Source organism: Leptonychotes weddellii, chromosome 7 (genome assembly GCF_054177405.1).
Source record: "Leptonychotes weddellii isolate Sample4059 chromosome 7, ASM5417740v2, whole genome shotgun sequence".
Taxonomy (NCBI): domain Eukaryota; kingdom Metazoa; phylum Chordata; class Mammalia; order Carnivora; family Phocidae; genus Leptonychotes; species Leptonychotes weddellii.
The window spans coordinates 96,738,599-96,749,232 of NC_138375.1; the positions used below are offsets into that span (position 1 = coordinate 96,738,599).

Genomic DNA, 10,634 nt, shown 5'->3' on the forward strand with positions numbered 1-10,634 from the left:
TCTGAAATTTCTCTTATGTATTGGGCAATCTGTTTATTAATAGCAGATGCCAGCCGAAATCCTGAATTTTCTTATATCTTATTTCAATAAATATATCTTGCCTATTCAGTTAGGCATTCATTTAAAATTTCCCGAATGCTACTATATAAGAAACACTGTAACAAAATCATGGGAAGTATAAAGACAAAAATGGCATAGTCAGGAAATTCAAACTGCCGTGTCATATGAAAATAGAGCCATGCTCAAATACAGCACAAGAACATCTTGACGCTACTAACTTAAATTATGTAGGAAACTCAGTTATAGGGCTCTGCTTAAAACAAAAGTAGAGAACTATCCTGAACATAATTTGTTAATATTTTTCAAATGAAAATTATGTGCTCATGAACCTATTAAGAAGAGATCTATTCCTTTTGACCAAATGTATCCGGTTTAAAGGATTTTTAAAAAAATTACAGTCACTATTTTAAAATGTTTCCTTACGAATTTTATTTTAGGAGGAGCAATCATCTTGTATGACAGGATGCAGAGAACTTGCGTCTTTGCAAATGTACTGGTTTTTATATCTGAGCCTCAACACAATATCCTTACTGTATAATTTACTCTTTCAGATAAATACAGCCTTAACCTACACCAATTCAAAATCACGATTTTAATTTGCAAAATCTCTGGCTCTGATGTCATCTACTTTTTTGTCCCTTTGATAAGGGACATTCTAGAAATTTAGCTTTTCTTCTCTTAAGAAAGACTCAAAATCCATGACAAACCAAAGTATTTTTCTTAGCAAAACAATCTCTTTTCAATGATCTAAATAAAAATATCTCTCTTGTATAAGACCAGCAAACAACTTTATCTATTATAAATTATTAGCAAATAATCACACAGGTCTGGAGGTCCATTTTTCTTTCTGAGGTGGAAGATAAAAGGTTGAGGTGGAAAAGAGGATATAACTGTCATATTAAATTACTGTGTGTTGGATATTATGGTAGGCCCTTTATATTTATTACCCGCCTTATATATCTCATAGACATTAATATCTGTGTACGTGTGTGTGCGTGCATGCACATGCATATTATAATTATGACAAGAACCTTCCAAGAGTTGGTATCACTGATGAGGAAACTGAGGCACAGAGAACGATAGTAACTTGCCCAAATTATAAGGCTAGGAAGTAGTGACTTAGGATTTGAACCCAGATTTGGCAGAGCCCAAGGACATGTCAGTTTCAACTACATTTTTTTGCTATTCTTTTTTTTTTTTTTTTTTTAAAGATTTTATTTATTTATTTGAGAGAGAGAAAGAGCACAAGAGGGGGGAGCGGGAGAGGGAGAAGCAGACTCCCCGCTGAGCAGGGAGCCCGATGCGGGACTCGATCCCGGGACTCCAGGATCATGACCTGAGCCGAAGGCAGTCGCTTAACCAACTGAGCCACCCAGGCGCCCTTTGCTATTCTTAATTCATTCTTTAAGTAGGGTATTTTAACATGAAAACAGAGCTTCTGATTATAAAGTAGCAACACTTCTAGCATGACCGTCGTCCTGAGTCAAAAGATTCGGGCTCAGTCATTGCTGAAACAACTGGCTTTTTAACATACCCGCAGCAATATATATGTTGAAATTCTGTTTATAGCTTCATTTTAGGTGTTTTAGTAATTCCCCCAAAAGCTTTTCTATGTTGGCTAATTATTATACATAAGCTTCACAGTTGGAGATGCAAATTTTTCAGGGTGGGCAAAATATCATTTGCAACTGGACTTACTTCTGCCTTAAAGAAATTCTCTTAAGATGGATAGGTGTTAATCTGAGGTTTTTTGAATTATTTGGAGAAATACCTCATGGTCATTTAATCTGCCTGGCCAAATCACTTTTTGTTAATATTAATTTGAAATAAGCAGTTAACACAGTATTTTTAGCCTTCTTAGTAAAGGAGGAAACTTTTAGGAAATTATTAATTCATGCAAAATATGACTAATCTTAGAACTATTATTCCCTAAAGCTGCTGACTCATTGAAAAGAAAGAGGATCGCTCTTAGAAAATTAGATTTGAAGTGGGTATGTCTGTCATAACTTGTTTTGTGTTCTCTTTGGCTTCCCAGTAGCATATATTGAATACATTTAAATACCTGAAACTATCTATTCATTTCATCAGCAGCTAATTATTGAATGCTTGTTGTGGCCAGCTTTGGCCATTCATTATGGAAAATTCAAGTGCATTTATAAGTTCATAGTCTTACAGGGAAGATACTTAAGAAAAAAAAAAGGAAGGTAGAAGGTGTTATGTGGAGCAGTTGACATAGTGCTATGAGAGTTGAAATGGAAGACCAATGACTTTAACCTTTTAGATCAAGACAAGCTTCATAGACTAAAGTGGTCTGTGAACCAGCTGTAATATGTAGTTGGAAAAATAACCAAGTGTATGCCCTGGGAAAAGAGGATGAAATGGTTGAATTAAATCATAAGTTGTCATTCATAAAGATATGAAATGGGCAGATAACATGGATTTCAAAAGAGAAGAGGTTCTTGCATGAAATTAATATGAGTAATCTTATATGACTTCTGGGGGTCGCCTGGGTGGCTCAGTCAGTTGAGCATGTGCCCTCGGTTCAGTCATGATCTTGGGGTTCTGGGATCGAGCCCCTCATTGGGCTCCCTGCTTGTCCCTCTCCCTCTGCCTTTCCTTCCTGCTCATGCTCTCTCTCTCTCTCTCTCTCTCTACTCAGTTCTCTGGCTTCATAAGCCGTTCCCATGATACCAGGACACACCCTTGCAGATGACAATGTTCAAGGCCAAATAAAAGATGTTTTTTTTTTTAAAAAAAGATTTTATTTATTTGACAGAGAGAGACACAGCGAGAGAGGGAACACAAGCAGGGAGAGTGGGAGAGAGAGAAGCGGGCTTCCCGCGGAGCAGGGAGCCCGATGCGGGGCTCAATCCCAGGACCCTGCGATCATGACCTGAGCTGAAGTCAGACGCTTAACGACTGAGCCACCCAGGCACCCATAAATAAAATCTTTTATAAATAAATAAATAATACAACTTCTGAAAATCAGACCAGGGAGAGAAGAAATGCCTGTTACTAAGGGAGAGTTGGGAGACAAATCTGGTACTGGGGGAAGGAGTAGGCTCTGGTTACTGCAGGAGAGTAGAAGACCCCTTTCTTCCCAGCAGAATCAGGTTCTCTTGACTTAGTGGGAGGCTAAGTAACTAGCTCAGCTCTACCCGGAGACAGAGTAGGACTAAGGGAGATCCCTTAGGATCTAAAATACATGGATGGGGTCTCTGTGGGTGAAATGGATAGAATCCTGAGAATTGTTTTAATAGCCACAGTTTAGGAATTGGTTCCCATTCTAACATTTTCTCATGAAAATAATAAAAAGTTTCAAACATAACAGCAAAGTTGAAGAAATTGTACAATGAACACCCACCATCTGGATTCCAGCATTAATATTTTCCTGAGCTTGATTTATCACATGTATATCTATCTGTCCATCCCTTAAGGTAATGGTTTTTAAATAATGTGCTCCATTCACCCAACCATTATTATTTACTTAGTAAATGTTACTGACTATGTGCCAAGCACGGAGACTATGAAAGGAATATGACAAGGTCCTTGTCCTCAGAGGGAGCACAGTTTAGTGGGAGTGGCAGCAAATAACTTTCACAATATGGGCAGTACTCTAACAGAGTAGAAAGAAGTCACCATGAGTACACAGAGGAGGAGGTAATCAGCAGAAGCATCATGGAGAAGGCAAGCTTAAGTGGGGCACTGGAAGGTATGAAACAATTTGCCAAGAAGACATGGAAATGCTGGGCATTCCTGGCAGAGGACGAGTATGTGCAGTCATGGGGGCATGGAGGTAGCTCAGTATGGGAGCAGTGGGTTGGCAGATGAGCAGGCAGTGGAGATGTGGCTACAAAGAGAGATGCAGGGACTTGGTTTTGGAGGTTCCTGCATGCAGTGGAAGACAGGACTCTATAAGTTCTGGAGAACAAGTGAAGGAAATTGGGGAGTGACATGCTTGGGATGGCAGGCATGTGAAGGGGCAGGGAGAGGTCAACCTTGTGTGGATGAAGAGTCCAGGCTTGAGATGATGAAGGCTTGAACTAATGCAGATATAGTAGAAATCAGAAGGAGAGTAATGAATTAGAAAAAAGAATAAAATGGAAAGGAGAATAAAAAGAACCTGATGAACAATCATACATGGGGATGAGAGATTTGGAGGTGTCCAGGATGACTCCCATTTAGATTTTGGTTACTGGGTAGTATAAGTCATGATAAGGAATTTAGGAATCTATAAGGGAGTTAAGCACATTCATCCCCAAAAGCCATAATAAAATAATGGAATTTGAGTAAGATTTTTCAAAATAAAAATGAAATAAACAATGGAAAGAGATTGAAGAAATGGAGGGGGGTTAAAACAACAAGAATAATAAAAGAATGAAACTAAGAAGTGGAGCATCAAGATATTAAAAATAAATAGTAAGAGAGAAATAGGAAAAGTAAGAAGGGAGATACAATTTGCCATATTCAACATTGGCTTTAGTTTTTTTTTTTTCATTGGCTTTAGTTTTTAATTCTTGAAAGCCTTCAGTGAAGAGTTAAAGCATTATAGACTTGATTTTGACAGACCGCCATCATGAAGGTAACTCTGTGTTGCTACCAAGAGTGAATTATAGACACACTGGGTATCACTGCATCTAAAGTACTACTCAGAGTAATTTTTTAAAGTACATCTGACATCTGGGACTATCCTACTCAAGCTTACCTGAAATTCTATCCCAAGTGCCATTTTATTCACCTTTATACAGTTTCAGGTTCCCTTGTAGCTTAAATGATAAGTCTTTTCAGCCTCTCAATAGCACAAGGCACTCTGTCATCTAGTATTTATTACTGTCAGGTAATAATTCCTGGTGTGCCATGAGCTGGTAACCAACCCAGGAAAGGTGTGGTTCGTGTGCATTGGTTTACTGGCCCAGGCTGTCTAACAGTGGCTTCGGTGGGTCTCAGTCCCCCTCAAATGAACAACTCAGAGAAAGCCTGAACAGCTCTAGAAATCTCATAGGACCCCCAGAGCAAAACAGCTACTGAACGTGAGGTTTAAAGTGGCATCTGATGTGTTAAAACCAGTGAAAGAAACAATGAAGGTCATTTGAAGACTTTGATTTCAAGGAGGTGAGGAAGAGTTTTTTTTTTTTTTTCCTTTGACATTTTAAAAAGCTCACAATGCACCTTAGCAGTCAGGTTCACATTCCTGGCTGTCTGGTTTATAGAGAACCGTGGGGTTTGTGTTGGGATCATACCACCTTGAGGATGAATGTGGGAGGCATCCAGGGAGTAAGACTGGGTGTAAAGAGAAACTGAGAAAACAAAGAGAGAAAGGAATGGCTTAGTCCATGGTGAGATGAAATTGGAATCAAGTTTTACAGTTGATATCATCTTGCTTCGAGAATGAAAAGTTGGTGGGCTGTTCCCACTGCAATGAATAATGTCAAGTTCCCAAATGAAACTTGTTAGTTCATCATTTTCCAGTCTGCCTATCTAACGTATCAAGTACAATTTTTTCAGGAAAAACCCTGAGTTCACACCCCTCACCCCTGACTCCTACACCACACATTCACGTGCACAGCCTTTGCCATCTCACCTCTCACTAGGCTCTGCATCTCCCTGGGCAGTTTGACAGAGGCACAGCTGGTTGCACTTTTGTAATCCAAAAGATAGACCCTAAGGTGCTTAAGTCATAACTCTCTACTTACTGTGTTCTTTCTCCGAATCTCATAAAGAGTTTACAGGCACACAGGGTGTGCATTAGAAAGGTGCTGGATGGTCCATCCTGGTCATGAGAGGATATGTCCCTGTGTACCCCAGGATACTCCAATGATAGCCAGGCTTTGTAGCGTTTTATGAAATAAATGCAAGAGCACTACATCTCAGGAGTTGCTCTTGTACTCCTTAGACCAAGTGAAGCCTTCAAAGTCACAATGAAGCTGAATCCAATTGCATCCTAAACTTATAAGCCTCTGTTCATGGTGAATATTTTGAAATCGTGTCTTTTAGGCCAGAGATTTGAAAGATTAATGTAAAGCATCTGGGGGAAAATCCACTTGCACATCAATGATAAGTAGATTCATGTGTTGCCTATGAAACGGATTGTCTTATTTTATCATTCAACTCTACCAAAACCCATATTACCAGTGAGACCCACTCTAGCCTACGTGGCAGGTTACTTCAGATTCTAATAATGGGTCTAGTTCACATCGTGGGGGCTGGGGATTGGCTTTCAGCCCTTGATATACTCCCAAGTGTCCCTGAGAAGAATTAAGGAATACTCCATAAATTGTTCTCCCCACTAGAAATATCTGGCCTTGGGTAAAGTGAAATTTTATTTTCAGGGAGAGGTGGGATGTAAAAAAGGAGAGACTAGTTAGGTCCACAAAATATTTCCTAGAAACCACTCGGTAGGACCTCTCACCCTTCCCATGGCCTCACAAGAGAAAAGGTAGAATGAGTGTCTTATCTTTCTCTTCCAGGACAGTACTTAGCTGGTACATGATGATGGCAGAAGCGAAAAGTCAAGCTCCTTCATCTTAAAATCCTTGCTGGCTTAGATTCCACTACTTAAAAAGCATTAGATATAAGCGTATCTGTATGAAGAAAATGATAGTGAAGACCAAACCTTCCAAATAGATTAATTACAGAGTAATTATATTACAAAAAGATTCTACCTAAAGGATTCCTTTTAATAGGTCTCCTAGTATAATAGTTTATTTACAGATTATGTATAACTTAGGTATAGAGAAGCTTTTGGTTATTAGATATTTTAGAGATTAGCTAGAAATCAGTGCCTACTGAAGAAGATCATTCAGAAACTAAAACAGAACATTTATTATTGTTTTTATTTCATCAGGAAACTGTGGTTTAATTATGCAGAGCTTTTCCAGAATGGTTTTTATCGCAAATGTAATTTACACTGTACTGTGTATTGATTCAAGGGTGAGAAGATTATTTCTTTTTTTAAGTTTTTATTTAAATTCCAGTTAGTTAACATACAGTGTAATATTAGTTTCAGCTATAGAATTGAGTGATTCGTTACTTATATTGTTTCATATTTTTAATGGCTTTGAGAATGAAGCAGGCTAGTGAATAAGTTTTATAATTAAGGCTTCTTGACTACATCAGCAGAATGTCAGTGAGTCAATTCAAGAGGTCAACAAGTCAATCCTCTCTAGGTAAGCTAAAAAAGTGGCAGATGGGCTGAATGCCCCAGTATAATTTAAAACTTCTCCTAATATATTTAAAGATTACATTCAGCTTTCTGTAATAGTGGGGCTTTAAAACTTCTTGGTGTATCTCAAATCACCTTTCAGTTATGTCATTTTACACAATTGAAGGAGGAAGGTAAAGCTGAAGAAAAGTATTCAGGCTATTTCAAATACCTGTGACCTAGAACCCACCTTTTATTTATTTATTTATTTATTTATTTATTTATTTATTTATTTATTTGAGAGAGAGAAAGAGCACAAGAGGAGGGAGGGTCAGAGGGAGAAGCAGACTCCTGCTGAGCAGGGAGTCCGATCCCTGGACTCCAGGATCATGACCTGAGCTGAAGGCAGTTGCTTAACCAACTGAGCCACTCAGGCACCCTAGAACCCTCCTTTTATAAAACCCTACTCATTCTCCAGTCACCTGACTGGCTTAGTGGAGCATGCAACTCTTGATCTCGGGGCTGTGAGTTCGAGGCCCCTGTTGGGTGTAGGTTATTTTTTTTTTAATTCCCCTTTCTCTAAGGTGGCAGAGCAAATTTTCTGATGATAATGCCCCCAAGGGTTGACTTGTGACTTTGGTATCAGCCAAGAATAGAGAAGTCTTAACAGGCAGAAACCTTTTTGTAGTTTCATGCCAAGAATGCTGCCAAAACTGAGGGGTCCTAGCCCCAGCTCTTAGACTGACCAGCTGTGTGACCAGCCTGATTTTCCTAATGTTTGTGAGCTTCAGTTTTGCCATCTATGTAAATCTGATGTTTTATATACATCAAAGGATTAAATATACAAGTATGTAAAACCACCAAGCAGTTCTTGGCACATAGGAGGCCCTTAATAAATTATTTTTAATGTGATCGTTACTGGATTAAGCTCTTGTGACATTAAAGGCTGAGAGAATGAAAGACCAGTCACAGTTGATCTTCTCTAGTAAATAGATTTCCATCAATACAAAGATTGATTCTCTCTGTCTGGGCAGTCTCTAGAAGGCAAAACCAAGAATTAGGAATGGGGTTCTTCCTCAGGGATCTTCCTTTGTGCATCAAGGCTGCGTGTCCTCAGGCAGCCCCTGGGTCTCCATTTTAATGTCTCATCAAGGCCTATTGCCCCCTATCTTGGCAGCCCCAGTCCTGGCTCCTCCCCCATCTCTCCCCACCCCACCCCATTATGATTTACCTGCTTTCTGTTTAGTATCTTTTTGTTAATTTGCTTATGCATGCCAATGTGTAACCCTCCCTGAGAGCCTAGGTACATTTTGACAGGGATCCCAGAGACATAATACGCAATGGTTGATCTCAGAGGCAGATGTGTTGGTGGTGATAATGAGAGCTAACAGACTGAGTGACTCCTCTGTGCTGGCTGCCAGGGGCATGCGCTTTGTAAGCACTATCCCATGTGTTCCCCACTTCACCACATCCTGTGAGCAAGTCTTGTCATGTGTGTCTACTGCACAGAGGAAGAAACTGAGGCTTAGAGAGGTGAAGGAACTTGGCCCAGGACAATCACATATGGGGAGGAAGCAGCTCCAGAATTCACCCCCAGGCCCAGCTCACTCCAGGTCTGCCACCCCTCACCACTGTGTTATGGTGCTGGGGCAGGCAAGTCGTATGCGCTCTTAAGGAGTGCCTACCTCTCTAAGCTTGATTCTGCTCCCAGGACCCAAATGACTTCCTGCTTTCAGTCAAGCTGGTTGGAATCACCGTAGTTGGCAACTAACTTGAGAGGGGTATTGGAAAGTTCAGAGAGGGACACCCTGGCAGCTGGCTTCCAGCCTACCCCGAGGCTAGACACTGCTCCTGGCCAAAGGACTGTGCTCTGGGTCTCTGCATGCTGAAGAGAGTCCTCTCATTTCCAGCACCCACCTAAGAAGCTGAATCCCAAGTTATTTATATTTGTAATAGCCTGACTGGGTGGATGGTGGGGTAATTGGAGGGAGGAACAACTTATGAATATTTTTTATTCAGTAGTTATCTGTTATGGAATCAGATTCCAAGGTCTAAATCTAAAAGAAAAATCTATGAAGTTGCTTGTATTTTGCTCATCTCAGATTTTTCCTGGACCAGCAACTCTTCCAAAAATGGAGTAATGAATCTCCCAATAAAATTGAACCCCAGAAAATACTGACTTGTGTCAATAGGACAGCATTTTCTCAGTAGTAATCTAAATATTGCGTCCTCATGGAGAAAGTCAAAGGACAACTTACTGTTATCAGGTGGTACGACGTAATAACTAATAGTGGTAATAACAGTCGTAATTCGATGTTTTACACTTATCAAGTGCTCATAAACCTTGTATGCACTGCTCCAGGTGGCATCATAGGATATACATGTTATGTGTGGAAGTGAGAACTCTCATCATCCCTGTTTACAGAGGGGGAAACTCAGGCACAGAGAGGCTGTTCAGAGTCATAAAGTCAGTAAATGAGAAAACTAGGATTAAACCAGGGCAGCCTGGCTTCTAATTTTATTTCCTTGTACTCTTAAAGCAACCAATCCTCCTCTATCTGTCTATCAACTAAATCATCTTTATATTTTGGCTAAAATTTATTTTGAACTTGACGCGATCCATCAAGCCCCGCTGCCAACTCTGAGGGGTAGTCTCTGCTGGTGGGCTGCCCCATTAGGGTGGTGATTTGGAATTAAAGATGAATGATACTGTGTTGGCTTTTCTCATTTTATAAAGAAGATTTTATTTATTTATTTGAGTAAGAGAGAGAGCACAGAGGGAAAGTGAGAGAGAGAAGCAGACTCCCCGCTGAGCAGGGAGCCTGTGGGGGGTGGGGAGGGGGCTTGATCCCAGGACACTAGGATCATGACCTGAGCTGAAGGACACTTAACCCACTGAACCACACAGGCGCCCTTCTCATCATTTTAATAATTGCAATACCTTGACAATATATCCCTCTTGGTAACACTGATAAAACCTTTTCCCCCTGACAAAAATATTCTTAGTCTAAACCTGTTTTGATTACTTTTTACTGGTCATGACAGAGAGGAAAAGGAAAAAAAAAATGCCAGGTGACCTCCAAATTAAAATATGTGGAGATCTTTTCACCTCAAATTCATACTTGATTCACAAAATATCATCTGATTTCTTTTTAGTACAAAGTTTAAAGAAATTTTTCTTGTCTCTCCGCCGTTCTTTCAGCCAAAACTTAAATTTACTGAGAATCCTAGTGCAGAAAGTTTCTATTCAAATTTCGAACTATTATTCTCTTTGTAAGTCAAATTGTGAATAAGGGAGTTTGCTGGTGACAGCGTTTATGTTTGCAGAAGATTGAGGGCTCCCGTTTAAAATTTAAGTCTTTCACTGAAAGAGCCTGGAACGTGAGATCAATAAAATTGTTACCTTACTTCTCAATAATAATGGAAAACTTTC

The 10,634-nt window shown here is 39.8% G+C and overlaps 1 protein-coding gene across 9 annotated transcripts in view; it reads left to right on the forward strand.

Annotated features, from left to right (window-relative positions):
* The window catches only part of ADAMTS6 (ADAM metallopeptidase with thrombospondin type 1 motif 6), a 158,678-nt gene that overhangs the window by 142,538 nt on the left and 5,506 nt on the right, over positions 1-10,634 (forward strand). The window lies entirely within an intron of this gene.